At 39.6% G+C, this 17623-nt stretch overlaps 1 protein-coding gene across 2 annotated transcripts in view; it reads left to right on the forward strand.

Moving 5' to 3' along the window:
• The window catches only part of PDZRN4 (PDZ domain containing ring finger 4), a 251941-nt gene that overhangs the window by 215593 nt on the left and 18725 nt on the right, over positions 1 to 17623 (forward strand). The gene's annotated exons all lie outside the window — the stretch shown is intronic.

Consider the following 17623-nt stretch of genomic DNA (forward strand, 5'->3'; position numbering starts at 1 on the left):
TGATGAGGGGATGTATTTCAGGTGCAAATTCAAATTTCCCATTTCTGTGACATTACGCTTTTGGAGTGATTGATCTTATTGGTATTTTTTCCTTAGAACAAAAGAAGGAGTAATTTTGTTTGAATTAACAGTCTGAGTGAGGCAGTTTATCTGAATAAAGTTACTTGGAAGCATAAGTATTTGTGGGTTGAGGCTCCCATGGGCCACTAAAGTGTCGTCTCCAGTGACTTTCTGAAAGGCCCACCATTGCTGTAATAGGCCAAGAGAGACCTGCCTGCCCCGTGAATTCGCATTTAAGGCCTTTTCAACACATGGATTATTTAACCAGTAAACCGAACAGATCTGTCTATCTTGTAAATACATATTTAGGGCTTTTTAACATGAGGATTACTGAGCTGATAGCCTGTAACAGCTCCCTTCAGAGCTGTGATAGCCTGCAAACACCCCTACGCGAGCATTACAGGCACTTGCGGCAATGCAATTGGAGCTCCTGTTTCAATTGCTAACACCTGAATAAACAGTTTTTATGGAAACAGCTTCTGTGCGCACACTGCCAGCACTTCTGATCGCTGCAGTCAGGCTCTTTTATTTTGTTACATTATGAATGTTTTTGTATAACGAAGCTAACCCAGAAGATGGATGTGTAACAATCAAAGTGGAAAACATTTCTTAGATCAGAGTTTTCGAGAAATTCCTCACATATAGCACGGAATTTCTCTGCACAGCTTTTACGTCGTGTATTTTATTTAATAGTATAAAGAGGGGAGAGAGCAAGAGAAAGAAACCTTGTTTTGGCAGGGATCACTCAAGCCAAGTTCCAGCCATGTTCAGGTAGGATGACAGTGATGTGAAGGGGGAGAACCACTATAATAGTTCTCTGACTTGCTGTCAGGTTGTGCTTGTTTCTTAGGTATTCCCTACTGCAATTGGATTCTTTTTTTCCTGAACTTCTTAAAACTTGGGATGAATCAGAAAAGAGCCTTCAGCGAATAAAAGGCAGTTTTTGAAATCAGCAACTACCAGATGTAAATTAAAAGAGAACGCTTCAGGAAATAAGGATCCTAATAGAGACATAGGTGTTGCAGTGTAGAAGAGCCGAAACAGTGGACAAGGTTGTGTCTTTCCATTGTCATTAGACCTGGTGTGGTAAGGGGAATGTGAAAAGGCTTGCTGGTAAGTCTGGTGTAGATTTTCAATGGAAAAGCAGATACATCTCACCATGTGCCTTACATTATGCAGCTGCTGTTGTGGTGGAGGGACTGATCTGACAGCTCAAGAGTGGGCTTAGATAAACTGGGACTCACTGTATTATGTTTATTTTCTGACTATCAGTTTGTAACTGCCTAGCAGTTATGGCTGAATCGTGGATGCCCCATGGCATAGAGACATTTTACTTACACCATTATTCTGATTTTTTGTGGGAATTCTTAATATTATATAGCATCTGCAGTTAAGAAGTATCGTGAAGGAAGTAAACAGGTATGTGCATGCCTGTAATCTGTGTCCTGGTTGCTTAGGAGAGTCTCTCTGGTTTGTGAGGTCTTGGGATAGGTTTTTTTTCCATTCCTACCTGTCATATCATACAAATCCAGAGAAAAAAATTGACTGATTTTAAAGCTATTAATTGAAAAGCTTGTGAGGAAGTTTCCTGGACAACTAAATAGATCATTAGAGTTGTTTCTGTTGGACCTGAGAAAACACTAAAACCCTTCCTCAAGGTTTTTTCCTTTTAACTCAAAAGGATTTCTGAGCAACTAACACCCAGCCTGTGATCCAGCTCACTGTCACTATGGACTGAAAATGGAAAAGCTCACAGTTAAAATGGAGAAGTGGCATTGGAATATTTTTTTTTGCTGTAATTCTTTGAATAACACTGTGTAATAATTAAAAGAATCTTTTAGCATGCATTTGGCGTCCTACAGCACAAGATCATGTATTTCACTGGTATTTTTATTTTTAAAACGCTTGGGGATTTAAGTCAGCATAATTTACACAAAGACAATAATAAATATGGAACTTCTCCCTAAGTGTGGCCAATTGTACACTGTAAATGAGCAAAGGAGTGGTAAAAGGAGCAGTTCTTTGCTTTTACTTTTCATCTGCCTTTTAAGAATTGAAGTAATTTTTCAAGTGTAAATTAATTAGAATTAGCACCATTCCACTGAGGTTCGTCAGTGTTCCTATGTCCTGTATTGCTACAGGAATTCACAAGCAGGTGAACTAAGGACAGTCATATTGAGAGACTTGCCAAGTCAGTCAGTGACAGAACTGGCAGTAAAACCCCAGAGTCTTTACTTGTAACGTATCTCTTTTTTGGCCATTAAATCACTCCTCTTCTTTGCTAGTCATTGGATCATTTAGATGGAAGAGGATGTCAGAGTAGTTTCTGCCACAGTTGTTTGTTAATTTTGAGTGTGTTACTGTATGTCACCACAAAATTCTGACATTCAAAGCAGATGAAGTTGCTGTCATCTCACCTCCCCTAAGTAATGAATATCCCAATTTAGGGATTTGAATTGTGTCCACAACTACAGAGGATCATGGGAGAGTGGGGAGAAAAAGACACAAAACTGACACGGGCAAATTTATCAAAGTTATTACCATTTATTGTGTTTTAAAACAGGAGGAAAATATATCAAGTCACCGATATTCATTTTGCTTCATGATTTCATAAAACAAACACAGGGTTACTCCTCACTTCACCTGAAAGCTAATAAAAATTTTTCCTTGTTGTCAGAGCGTATGTTTTCCCAGGAAAATGAAGAAAAGTGAGCTTAGTTCAGCAGCACTTCATTGTTGGGCAACATTACAACATACGCTATGTGTTTTTCACCCAGTGAAAGAAGAGGAAGGTGCTGGCAATATTTTCATATTTATGGAAATCTGTGGATTATAAATCTTCTGTTTTGGAGAAATGTTTTGTTTAGACAGCTTTTATACTATTATACCACATACCTCCATATATGCTTTACAGTGAAAATGTTTCTAAGGGTTTTATTAATGCTATTTTTCATACACCTTCTGCTTGAAAGCTCATGTAGTCTGTCTTGGAGACATGGAATTTAGCTATACAGACAAAAGAAGGGAGAAAATAATTTATTTTACATATGCTTTTTAAAAGAACCTAAGTCACATTAACCAGCTTATTATAATGTTGTGATTTTAAAGCTTAGTATCCCAGGAAATTCAAAAGCACAGGAAGTAAGGACCAAATCCCCCTAGCAATAGGGAACCTTTTACAAGAAAATGGACTTTAAACAAGGTTTCAGTATTATGCATGCTGGGCCTTCAGAGGAGAAATCAAAAAAACAGGAGAGGTCTCTCCTCTGGAAGTTTGCTTTTTTGTTTAATGAGGCATCTCTTCAAACAGAATGTGATAGTCATTCCTGGAGGGCATGGTTTGGTGAGCAGGAATACAGGTGAAACTGTATTGTGCATCAAAAAAGCAGATGATGAGTTTGCTTTGTATTTCATCTCATGATTTCATCAGTCTATACAAGAACGTGTTTGGGGGTGGAGGACATTTCCATGTGCAACAGAAGTTTGAACAGCTGAAGCTCAGCATGGATATGGTGCCCATAGACCTCACTTTGGTGCCAGGAAAATTAAAATGTGTTTTAAAAGTCATTGCCTATCGCTTCATGGGCTTGATTTATAGGCACATGTATGTGATTAAAATTTGCATATTTTAACTATACATATTTTAATATGTATATATCTTAAAGTAAACAAGAGCATGGATGGGTGGAATTTTAGCTTAGTGCTTTCTAAGAATTTCTGATTTTATAAGTTCAACTTTAAATTTAGCTTTTTCGTAGTATTTTGCCTTTACTGTGTCTGAAAGGCGTGAACTGAATTACAGGAAGCTATGCTTCTCACAGCTGTCTAAAACTGGAAAATTATGTTTTCAACTTGATTTTAATTAATATTCCAAAATAGCCTTCACACAGTTGTAGATCAAGGCTGTCCAAACATGTGGAATTGTAACTGCTTAGGAGTTTGAATCTATAGCTACGTGTTCTGCTGCTCACTGCAGCAGATGTTGGCACATCTGTTATGCCTCCCCATTTTGATTGGCTGTCTGGGTGTTTAGAAAGTGCTGATGAGGCAGATAAATCTTCTGACATTGCAGGCCCAAAGCAGGCAGGCAGCAGTAATAATGATGTTTACAGAGCCAAGTGCTGGGCAGTAACATTTTGAAATACAGCAAAAATAAAGTATAATTTTACCTGCAATAGGTGACATTTCTTGTAAAAAGTGAAAGTTAATTATGCCAAGTGATTCTCAGCTGATTTGAACTGCAGCTATGACAACCCATAAACCTCTGGCCTTTGTGTATCTAAGGTTTTTGGCTAAAAAAAGGCACTTGCTACAGTTTAGAAAGGGCTCTAAGGTATGATGGGTCTCTTTAATAAACTTAGGAGAGTTGAGAATCAGGTTTAGAACCAGCTGCAGCATATGTGTTTTTTGGAAGGGGAATCTTCTGGGGGCTTGAAGTTTCCGATCTTATCAGAATTCTTACTTTCAACAGGTTTTCCTCTACCCTTTGAAGCGTATCGGATTTGAATGTTTTTATACCATTAGAGTCAGGAAAACTCCAGACACTGGGGTCTTCTCCTGAGAAGGTCCATCATCTATCAAAGAGGACATTCATGGACAAAGAAGGCTGTACCTGACAGTCCCAAGTGCTGGTTTCCAAGTAAATAAAGCTTCTGCAGGAGTTGGATCCCTTCCAGACCTTAATCTCCAACACAATGAATGGCAAACAGAAATGTAGGAGAAGTCACTGTAAAGATTTTAGCAATGATGTCATGTGCTAATATTGTCCCATTCCCTTCAGTAGACGTCACCACTAAATTTTCCAAGTTGCTTTCAAGTATCACAATTTGAGGCAAGTCCAGAAATTGCAGAGAGAGCCTGTCATAGAGGGGCAAAGACATGGATGCTGATTATATAGCTGATATAGTTATAGTTGATTATGTTTTACAGTATACAGTCTACAACATCTCTGGACAGCTCTTCCAGTGTTTGACTACCCTCGTGGTAAGAAGCAATTCCTTAATTTTCTAACTGGAATTTCCTGAGTAGCAACTCATGTCTGTTGTCTAGCGTGGCTGTCACAGTGCACCTCCAGAAAGAGCTGTCTTCTGACGTCTCTGGACCCTTGCGTTTGGTACTTGAAGGAAGCAATAAGATCTCCTCATTAAGAAGTTACTTTTCTTCAAAAGGCTAACCAAATGCAGTTCTCCCAGCCTCCCCTCTTAGGAGGTGTGGTCCAGCCCCCTAATTAGTTAATGGACTTCTAGCCGGATGTGGAGTACTGTATTCCTACCTGAGAACCAAGAGAAGGTCCATTCTAATATTTTATGTCAAAACTATTTTCATTGGAAAACAGATTGAGGAGCAAATTCTGGAAAGCCCCAAAACCAAAGAAATTGGACTGGTAAAGTTTGAGGGGTTTCTCCCCCACCCCCCTCCCACCCCTTAAAGGGCTCAGACCAGTAATTCTTTAGCTGTGTCTTTTATTTTTCAATGTTGAAAGCCAAAGAGTTTCAATATAGGGGTCAGGATAGGAGCGTTAATGAGGAGTCAGAATTTTTTTTTCTTCAAATACATGTAATAATAAATCTCTCTTTTTTTTTTTTTTTTTTTAATGTCCAAAAGCAAAGGACTTCTTTGGAATATAGAGGCTGTGAGCCAATGTGACAGTTTAGTGTATTCACACACACTGCACAATGGAATAGTTACTGCTCCAGTATGCGTATCTCATTTTACCATAAGGTTCAGTTTCTGCCCTGTCCATGCTATTCCCACCTACTTTGTTCTGTAAGAAAGTGAGAATGTAGAATCTAAGATTAGTGAAAAGGAAACCCTTTGCTGCATATCGTCAGCTAGTTAATTATACTTTAAACTCTTCTCGTATCCTTGCAACTTCACACTTACATTGAGTGAAAGACTGAAAGTGAGGACCAAAGCTGACTGTTGAGAAATACTATATATAAGCAGTTCAACATGGATCGCTCTGCTCAGAAAGCAAGAATTCATGGTTTTTTTCAAGTGCAGAACATGCCGGAAGGGGTGTTGGATCTCAAGCAGGTGAAAACATATGTGCCTATATAACATGGGAAACTATGTATATAGTTAAGTACTTCTAACAAATTCATACTGTACCATGGGGAAAGAACAGAAATCAGGAGAATGAATAAGGAGGTGGAAGAATTAGGGTGAAAAGTAAGACCATGGCTTATTTGAAATAACACAGTATGCTGAGGACATTTTACTTTCCAGTATGTGTGATCATCCAAACAATAGGGAAAAAAATGTTTTCAATAGCATTTTAGGTACTTTATGTTTAGTACTTCCAATAAGGGTTGATCTTTGGATTTATCTTTTTGACGGAGATCTGGAGATTTGATATAATGCATGATCACTAAGGGGGAAAACTCAGGTTCAAGTGGATGTTTGTGACTTCCCGGAGGATATAGTATCGGCTGTTGAGCCTTTTGCAGCCAGGAAGCCTGTAATCTGTAAAGGAATTTTTTTCCCCTCTTTGGCTTCCTTATGAGATACATTCTCTGTAAAGTCCACCATGTGTCTTTAAGTTCAAGGCTTAAAATATCCTTTAAAATCAAGTCAGAAAGGCCACACCAAGCCTGGGAGGCCCACAGAATTAAAAGTTGTGTTTGTCTAATCCCCAAATGCTTAGACCCTTCCTCCTACTGCAACACTAAATGTCTTCATAGCACAGCGATCAAAGGTTTCTCACATTCATAGTCCAGCTCCATCGTTCATCCAGCCCAACCCATTCCCCCATCTGTTCTGTGACTGCTGTTCAATCCCTGTCCTCACCCATTGGGAGTCTCAGCTGACTCTTGGGTGTCTTCCTCCTCCCACTCACAGCCATCAGACTGTTACTGATCATCACACATCAGACTGCTGAATATGCACTGGCAGGCTTGCTATGCCTTAATTTACTCCACTGTTTGATTTCCTACATAGAATTGTAGCGCACACCAAAAACTTTCTCTCCAGAGCTGCAGGAAGAGACTGAATTCCCATATCCAATGGAGCTTCTATATTATCAAAGGATTCATCAGCTACAGGGCCAAATCCCGCTCCCACAGTTGCAAGATGGTATTTTATTAATAGATGTCTATATGTCAGCATATTAATTCAATTTCTTTTTCTGCTGCTACTTTTTTTTTCTTTCTTCCTTTCTTTCTTTTTTAACACTTGTATCATTGTCTACAGCATCCTCCTGTCCCAGGGTATTCTTTGTCTGGACACAAAGCAGCATGTGGCTCTAAGTGTAGCTATAAAGCAGGGATCAGCAGGAAAGTGATTTTGTTTTTAAATATTTCTCACTCTATGTTGTATTTGCTTTTGGATTATGCATTTGAGAAATGCTTGCTGATATTTTTCCTTTCTGCTTTGATGTAAATAAATCTTGTGTCCGAGATTCTTAAATCTAAACCAGACTTTAAAAAATGAGGATTAAATGAGACTTCAGCCTATAAGGTAGAACCCCCACCCGTTGGACAGAGCATTGTTTTTCCCCACCATGTGGAATGGAGATAACCCTCTGTTTCTTTGTGGTAAGCTACCAACGAAATCCATTCTGGCAAATCTGACACCCAATGTGATTTGTCCTTTTCGATGCTGTTTACGAGAAGTCAGGACAGTCTTCTGTCAAAATTGATAAGTGAGGAGACAGTGGGGAATGCAATTTTATTTGTAACAGCACAGCTGCCAGCAGTTCCTGCTTGTTTACATTTAGGCTGGCTCTGTCTTGCTCCATAGCTTTTCTATTTCCATCCAAATAGCCCCCAAGTACTTTGTGGATGTGCCTGTCTCTGTAAAATCTGCATAACAGAACATACTGGGACTGTTAGAGAGGGGAAAAAATAACTTATTTCTTTAGGTTATTTTCACAACTCAAGAATGTCAGTCACTTTAAAAGCGAAATCTTGAACTCCACCAAATCTCCATAGGCATTTACAGAATGGGTTCTAAAACTGAACTATAATCTGCTAAAATCCTGCGATGCTTGCTACCTTCCATGGAGAAGGCACCAGAGGAGATAAGAGCTTTGCTTTTCTGATGGGAGCGTTGTTTTTCCGGTGGAAGTGGCCAGTGCTTGTAAATTAACCCCACTGCAAACATTTGAATACAAGTTTATTCATTGTGAAAAGAACGCAGTAGGACCCTGCAGTGACCTGTGAAGGGGAGGGCGGTTTCATTGCACTCTGTTTCACGCTGAATACTTCTGCTACATAGCCTACAATTAGCCTGTGTTGTGTAGACATTAATGTATTCCCTGGAAAATCCTTTTGACAAGAGAGCATCACTGTTGATGGTGTTGGGATAGTTCTCAGGTCTAGAAAGCCTTTGTTTGCCTGCAGTATTACTTGCCTTCAGTCTGGCAGTCCCAGAGTCCCAGGTGGTTTTGATCTTTTTTTATTGGTACACTTAAAAGCTGCAGTGATAGGTTTCCTCTATATAGTCTCTCCTGTGAGCTGTTTCTTTACAGTAGCCCGCCCTAAACATGCAGTTATCATGGAGGTAAAGTGAGAAAGGGGTTTGTGTTTGACTGATCTAGCTTATGACAGAGGAGCTTTTCTAGCAAACTGAAAATTCTTGTTTCCTTTTGCCATTTCTCTTTTTGCAGTTATTAATAAATAATTAGTCTTCTACACGGTTTGTCATTAAAGGATAGATTCCAGAGATGGCTGTAAATGTCACTGATCTGGTTCTGTGAATCTGACACTTTTGCTTTCTTATTATAAGTGTATGTCCTGTGCATCACTGTGTTTTCAAGAGTTGCAGTCATGCTCTTAAATGGATTGTCTGGTGATTGCCAGGGGAGGGTCTCTGCAGTGTAACTGACCTGCCTGGCATGCACTTACACACAGATATATACACGCTGTATGGACCTATATACTCCTATACATAAATTTACACACACACACACTACCTCCCCTCCGTGCACACAGCCACATGCACACACAAGTAAACAGTTACATATTTAACAACCATGCCAAGCCTGAACACAAAATATCTACCTTAAAATGAAATTACTTTGTTAAATGGACATCGGAGGCACCATAAATTCTCTTCATCTAAACAGAGATAGGTAGCCTATAGGAAAGAAAAAATTCATCATATTTAAAATAGATTGGTGTAATGACTTCTGTGGACACTAGGAGTTACACAATTTTTTTCTGAGTTTTCTCAAATTACTTCTGGTCGTTGTTGAAGACATAACTGCTAAACAAACCCTAGCTAAGAGAGTTGGAAATATGATTTGGGTAAGGTGAAATGGGATACTTGGTTGAAACACCAAACAGCTATTTTAAGTATGTAGTCTTACCCATTGTACATACCCTGATCATTTGTATGTGATGGTCATAGCTCCTACTGCATGGTACAAATTCAGAGGTGAAATAAATGGTGTTATAAAAGGAATTCTAAAGAACATCATTTATTCTGCTGATGGTGGTTTTTTTGTTGCAAACCCAGGCTGTTGTTTCCTCTGTTTTACACCCATAGTAATTTTCATTGTATGCTTTTATATAACATGTAATACCTTTCTCATCACTTCTGAATTTGAGATGAATTTTTCTTTTTAGTAGCTTCACTGTTAGGTCTCTACCCTCTTAGGACTTCATTAGATGGAACTGTTCCTGTAAGAAGAGTGAAGGGATAGCTCTGGTTGTATTTTTATTATTTATTTTTATTTCATTAACAGAATTACTTGCCAGTGATGACGAGTGTGTGGCATTATGAAGGTTAAATATTATAGATGGTAGCAATATAAATGCCTGGTGATTTGGCAGCCTGTAAAAGGTATATCCTTCCAGTCATGTGGAGGAAGAGACCAAGAAAGTGAATGGGATTAGCGAGATGCTGCCAGGAGGCTTGGCTGTTGGGAGCTTTGCCTGATAACGATGCAGGTGCTTACGTCACTCCCAGTAATGAGATAAGAACTGCAGAGTTGAGATTACTGAACATACTGATGAGGTTGAGAGTGAGCTTTTCTTGGTTTCCATAGTTCATAGAAACCACTAGCAAGAAGCTGGTAAAATTGGTTTGACTTTGCAAGACAACCTTCTTATGGTAACCCTAACAGAAAGTGTGAAGAGTAGCCAAAATTCAGCTATGCATATGAACTGGAGGTTGATCTCACCAATAAAGATGCAGAAACAAGACAATACTGAAGGGTGAATCTTAATTGTAAGGTATGTGCAATCCCTATAGTCCCTGTGCACTGTCTGATGCTTCAGAAGAGTGACACTAGCTCAGATGGATGCGGATTTTTTTTCCAGTATAATCAGTTTATTAAAATAAATCAGACCTTAATGTACTTTCTCAGTTAATTCTTCATTGAGCTATTCTGTAAGTACCCTCTTCTTGGCCTTTTGTGCTTCGTTCAGTTAATCATTCTGTCAATTATACCATTAGCAAGATGAACATTAAAACAGCTTTCCAGCTATTACTACAGGTAAAAAGGAAAAGCAAAGCTAAAAGTAACTATTCATTTCTTATTTTGCTTTATTATTTCGGTTTGGTTTTCTCTTTTTCTTAAAATTTATGGTAAATACTACAGTCCTCCACCTTGGATCATCAGATGCTGGGTCCACCCATTGCATTCAATAAGCCTTGATTTCTTCCAAAAGTGCAGTCAAGGCTATAACACAAAATAACTAGTCTGGCACAAAGACAGTGCTTGCAAAAGAAACCGAGGAAAACAAGGATGTAATCATAACACCTGTCAGATAAACCATGGTGTATTGTAGCATTTGCAAACTATTAGGTCATCCCAGCTATGAGGTAAATTGTGTAAAGAGTTTGGAGCTCTGCCTGACAGTGGTCTGTAAAGAGATAGAACATAAAGGTGTTTCAGCTCACGCCTGGGGTTGTTTCAGAGTATGCACACGACCACTTATTTAGTGATGGGCAGTAATTCACTAATTGGTGATAACGGCATTGCTCTGGGTCGCTATGAAGGTAACATTTTATATTTTGCATTTTTTTTTCCCTTGACATTGCAATAATAGCAGCTAGCAGCAATTTGTAATCTGGTCTTAATCCAAAAGGTACTCATGATCATCCTATAGTACAGAAAAATTGCTGAACCTAGAGAGACCTCTACAGACACCTCCATAGACACCTCCACAGACACCTCCACAGACTGCCTCTCTCTGATTTTTTTTGCCTTAGAACATATTACATTACTATGGGCTTTGTAGATGGAATCTGTCAGCCACCTTAGAGACTTGAGTGAGGATACAGCTCTTTCATACATTTTAGGATGGAGATAAAGCATATCTGAATTGCATTGTTTGTTTTACCACACAAGGACTTTTGCCGACTGGCAGCTTTTTATCTTTCTCTGGTGAAGAATCCTTCTCCAATACGCTGTGGTGACTTCCTTTTCTAAAAGTTATATGTGTACTGTTGAGTTGGTTCCTAATTTAAAACCTGGCAATTTTGTACTTCTAAATAGCAAAACTTCCTTTCTCCTTTCTGTCTTTTTCCCCCTTTGCAGGAGAGTTGTTTGAAGGGGAAAGGGAAGAAAACACAGTGTTTTGGTTTTACAGGCTGGGCTATACTGATATATAACCAGCATGAAAAGCTGACATTCTTTTCCTCTAAAGATAATGGAGTTAAATGGGACTAGGTAGATGATAGTTAATGCTAAGAAATGAAATAGTTGATTGTGTCATAAACAGAACATGTTTAGAATCCTCTATCTTACCATGTCACAAAAATACAAACCCTGAACTATGAATCACAGGTTCTGTTACACTGGAGAGTAACACTAATTAAAATTAATTTGGTATTTGACTATGTCTCAACGGTGAGATGATTTTCTCATTGTAATGAGGACTTAAATGTTAACTGAAATGATCACACACTGTCCATTTAGGAAAAATACTGTTGTGTTTTGATTCCATGCTGGCCCTTCTAATGGTGTTAACCAGAGTTCATGGGACCCATTACTCTGATATACTGTACAGGTGAAGGGAACTCAATAGCTATTACGATTTTGATAGTCTCTCTTGGTCCTTTTAGTGGTGTGCAACAATTGCTATAAAAGCAACCAGGGAATATTGGAAGGATGTAGAATATTTATAATATTTCTACAATACCTTTCAAACACTCTGTAATCATTTATACTTTTATGTCCTGCTACTCTGGTGGTGTTTGCATTGTTTTCTCCTTAAAATTAAGGAAAACAAGTCACAAAAAGTTACATGAGGTGACTATACCAAAGCAGTTACAACTGAACAGAGAACAGGGACTTAAAGGCAGAAAACTTCTGGAAGCCTACTAAGAAACTGTATTATGATGCAAGAACTTACTGATTTTTTTCAAAATTATGATGAATCTGAGAAGGTAGGGAAATGTCCCTTCCTCAGTACAGAGCATCATCCAAGGAAGAATCTCAACCATATGCCTGGTAATCTAAAATATGGCCAGTGATTTTTCAGAAAATTTAGATTTCTTGATCTTGAAGCCAGTTACTTGTATCAATAAGTTCATCCTCTGTCATTTGCAATGGTAGACTTTTTAAGGTTTCCTTATTAAAGGTTTCTATTCTGGAAGAGGGTCAGTGTGTTTCCCTACACAAATAAATTGCAAAGGGGGTCAGCAAGTTTCCTTGTCAGCATAATGTCAGGAGACTCCCAGGCCTAGGACATCATGTTTGGACATGAGGCAGCCAAGTGTAGAGTTTACCTTTGTCATACTCTAGAATCATGTTGTGCAACTGATTAACTTTTGTTAGTTATACTGGTCTACAGTACATAGAGTAAGCTAGTATTGTTGCATTTCACAGCCAGTAAGTCATGAGTGGACAAAAATGAAAAATGGACATAGAATGAGATGAGACAATATTCTAGTGTCCAGCAACTGGACTCCAAACCCGTTAGAGCTGGGGCAGTGATTTTCTCCTTAAACCTCCATTGCACTGGAGCAGCCCAAGAGTTACAGTTCCTTGGAAAGAAGTCAATCAATGTCTTTTCTAATTCTGTGAATGTAGTGGGTCAAATTCAACAAAAATATTATTATCACAGAGAGCGTCAGAGACTCCCTGAACCTGCTTACTCCTTGGCAGTTCCTGGGCAAGGGACACGTCAGATCTCAAGTTTATTCGGAGTTTCAAAGCTATCGAGTTGCCTCCCAATGCTGGAAGTTCTTGGGTGGGCTTTGAGTGTCTCCTCCCTTGGGAAGAGGGTAGCTATTCATCACAACTAATTTGTATTGAGATCTAATTTCTTGTTTGCCTTATTTCTCACCAGTACAAAAATTTCTTCTCATCACACAGAGGTGTGAGAAGGCAAGACAAACGAAGGATCGGAGGGTGACAGAGAGGAAGGAGAACAAACTGGCAGTAATAATAGGTTATTTTGGTAGTGCCCATCTGTATGCATGGTTGAAGCACAGAGTGGAGCGGTCACTTCAGTAGATGGGACTTCCTGCTTACCACGCAGTAATTTCTTTACAGATTTCTATAGGTGAGATAACAGGATGGGTTATAAGGTGAGAGTAAAAGAAGGTGATGCAGGGGCTGTGTGGACTTGGGCACTTACTGAGAATGGAAATGCTTGGGGGTAAATGGGAGAAAAGGGTGAGTGAGGCTGCTGTCTGTGAATGAGGGTGAAGTGTGTCTTTGGGAAAGAGTGGACTGAGAAGGGCTTTGAAGGTGAGGACAGAAGAATTGTGTTTGTGGAGAGGGGTGCCAGGATGGGATGGTTTGAATGGAGGCGAGAGAGGCTGACAGGAAGTGATGAGGCAGGAGCAGAACTCAGCCACACTATAAATGGGTTGAACAATGTTGAATAGGGAGTAGCTAATCCTGACAGAAAGTGGGGAAAAGATTCAAAGGTGTGCATGGCTTAGTAGACACCACTGGCAGAGTGGTCAGCAAACAAAAATGAGGCAAAGTTTTCCATGTGTGCAGTTATTGCAGCACAGGGTCATTGGATGAATAACTCTTGTCAACATCTTCTGGGTGCAGAAGTTACCAACTTCCATCTCAGGCTGTAATCTGTCTTCCAGTGTGTGGAGGGAAAATGTGTAGAGTTTGGGGCTCTTTTTGCCCAAAAAAAGAGTGTTTCAGAACAGTCACTGAAGGGTTCATGGTCTGTATTCTAACAAGACTATCAGCTTTACTCTTTGTAATCTAGCTTTTAGTAGAAAGATCCACCATAGCTGCAAACTGATGCAAACTTTTACAAGGTCTTCTTTAATAGCCCTTAACCTCTTCTCAGCTATTCTAGAAAGCCAACAGCCTGGTTGATGACATTATAATCTACTTCTCTGCCACTTGAGAAAAATGACAGTATTAACCTAGCCTTCCTTCCCCAGAGAGATGACAGCTCCTTGTTTGGTCTTATGTCTCCTGAGGCTGACAGCCTGTAAACTGGTTTTCTATCATTGAAGCAAACGGAAGCCAAAGGCTACAGCCACTGCTCCATCACTTTAGAGGATGACCAATATAACTGGTTTTCAGTCCTTCAAGAGCATGACCTCCACCTCTTTTCTGTCTTTTTTATGTCTGAAGAAATGAGCTACCTTGGAAATTTGCATCAACCTTTCAAGACAGGATAGTCATTATTCTGATTTCCACGTCTATCTTTTAGCCAAATAATTTATGACAAAATGCTTTAAAGTATTGTCTTCATTGTGGCAGTGCTCTGAATTATTGTTCTGCCCACACAGCGAAAAGGAGCAAGTCAAAGATTTAGCAATTTGGCATTCATTTCTGCCACTTGGCAGCAGAATACTGTTCATGTGAGAGGTGGCTGCCCCCAGAGCACCCAAAAGAGGGGGAGGCTGTCATCTCCCAAGCTCTCTTCTCAGTCCTTCTCCTTCCACCATCTGTCTGTCAGTACACTTCGTGAATCCCCAAAGATTGTTTCTCACAGATTTTTAAAATGCTGAATTTTGAAGACTGTCGGTTCAGTCCCTACATACACACACCCCCCACACCCAAAGAGGAAGCAACTGTATGTGTGTGTGTGTGTATGTATCTAAAGGGATTTCAGAGAAGGAAATTACATTCTTACAAATTCATTACTGCTGCCAAACTTATTGTTTCTTCTGTTAAAGACCAGTTGGGAAAAAAACCTCTAAAAAGCATCTGTTGCAAAAGGCAACGTCAAATACTTCTGACCATGATGGTGCAGGTTCTCTAGTGTCTCAGCTTCTGCTCTTCTTTTGAAGTGGCTTCAGATGAGCTTGTTATATACAGCTAAAGATCAGACCTGTGGGCTTTCGCTCTGAGAGATGATTTAATATTTTATGCAAAGTGTTTTTAAATTTTCCAAAGGTGTTTTGTCAACCCTGATTTGTTTGAATGTGACCAGGATGCATAGCATTTGCTGTAAAAAAGAAGATGCTGTGAGGTTAGTAATGCAGATGTGCAGTGGGAAAAAGGCAGTTATCTGGCATGACTTCCAATGCAAAGCAAGAGACTTATCTAACTTCTCCCTTACACTGAATGAGGTATTACTTGAGATTATACTTGAGTCTAGACTGAAAAACGTGCAATGTTTATTGGGCTTTTAGCACTAAGTACTAGTATCTCAGTCATAGGTATCTACAGCTTCTAAGTGGCCACAGCCACGCATAGTCATCAGACTGTGCAGTCATCAGACTACACCCGGTATAGTCACTTAGGAAAGAGTACTGAGCACAGATCTCTGCTCTAAGGTCTGTTACTGGGAGGAGAAACGAAAACTGTAGCAACTCAAGCACAGTGCACAGCCAAGGCTGATACATCCCAGACAGAGGGTATTAGTCACTGATATTTGTCACCAGCTGGTTCCCAGAGACAGTTTTAGCAAACCTCTTGGACTCCCAGGATGGAGCCTCTAGGGTCATCCTCATTTTCCTTTGCTCTTTCATGCCCTAAATGGTTAAATTATTCTGCTTATTGAGCCAGCACACTGAAAGGATTCAGTTTGTTTGCAGCCTGAAACATTTGTACAGCTTTGTACTAACATTTTGAGACAAATCATCCACAAGGACTTCAAGGTCATTCCCAGCCAAAGAAATTATGTTCAGAGCAGTCCTTGGGGCCTCTGTCCAGCCTCAGTGTGGGGAGATGGGAGGTAGTGTCGGCAGGACAATGAAAGTCAATGGATTTCAGCTGGTGCACAGCTCCTCATTTGCCTTGATTTAAAGGTCCCAGTCTCAGTCCTTTATGGTGTATTTAGGCTTCCTTATAGGCCTCTAAGGGACTGCAAGCTTCTTTATTCCTTAAAAGTATACCTTGTTGCTGTAATTGAAGCCATTTTGTTACTGTAATTTCTCCCTAATATTACAGTTCTAGTCAAGTGTTGTTTCCCTCTGGAGGCATCAATTATTATGGGTTTTGAACAGGCCTCCCTTCAGTACACATACTTTCACTCCCAATGCCAAAATCAGGTCACTGCAGTTCTCTTCCCTAATAAAACACAGTCCCGTGTTTCTTCTTTCAAACCCGATGTACAACATGTACTGGTGACTAATTCCACTTCTTACCATCCTGTTTAAAACTCCTGCCATATTTAAGAAAAACTAAAGAATACTACAGATTTAATGGTATTTTCTACATTTTCTTAGTTTTCATTAAGACATTGAATGTCCAAAATCCAGGGAGAAGTTTATAGGATTTACGCAGGTACTGAGCCTGTGTAAATGTGTACATTGGTGAGGGGGCGAGCCATAGTAGTGTGCTTTGTGAAACAGGTTCAGCTGAAATGAAAATGGCATGGGGTTCATTGGCTAACCGATGTGTATGAACTGCTGGGTTTTCTGTAAGTTGTGGTATTTCAACACCTGGTCCCCACAACTCAATCAGACTCAGTAGTGAGTCCTCACTGCTGTGTGCCCTGTGCCTGTTTACAGATTAATCTGCACAATGTCTCTGGGAGTGGGGAGGAACAAGCTCTGTATCACCAACTGAGAACTGAAACATGTCTCTTTTGTCTCTTCTTTTTTTGCACAGCCATGAGAAGCAGAAGCTGTTAAGCTCCAAATGTCACCTGCAGACTCCCTTTAAATACATATATCAACTAAAGTTTCCCATTTGCAACCAAGCTAATATTCTGTGTTATTGGATTCATTGTGCTTTATTACAATTATTTGTTTCACAGTGTTCAAACCAAGTGCAGCTTTGCACTTTTGTGAATGATTCCCTCATGAAACCCTAAAGATGCTTAACTCAGATGGGTGTATGTAGTAGTTATCACTGTGCCATCTGCCCTAAAACTTGCACTGTTCACGAGATGCCACTGCTGGGACATCTGGCACTAAAAATATGTTTTCTGCATCATCTCACAATTGAGGAGGATGCCACGGCTGTTCGGCTCCACAGGAGATTCTTTGAAGCATCCTTCTGTTATCTAACAGCTTCTGCAATGAAGCTATAGTACTGAACTGGTCAGGGAAGGAATTTTGCTATTAATGGAAGGCTGTGTTTTTGCTTTATGGCTTGGATTGCTGTTAGAAGGGAGTGGCACTTGCGTGATGGCTAGATTGATGTGTAGCCAGTCTGTCTTATATCCTATAAATCAATAGTTGGTGTGATAGGACTAAAATAACTATGTAATATACCACAAGTCAGCTTCTA

Source organism: Phalacrocorax carbo, chromosome 1 (assembly GCF_963921805.1).
Source record: "Phalacrocorax carbo chromosome 1, bPhaCar2.1, whole genome shotgun sequence".
NCBI classification, from domain to species: domain Eukaryota; kingdom Metazoa; phylum Chordata; class Aves; order Suliformes; family Phalacrocoracidae; genus Phalacrocorax; species Phalacrocorax carbo.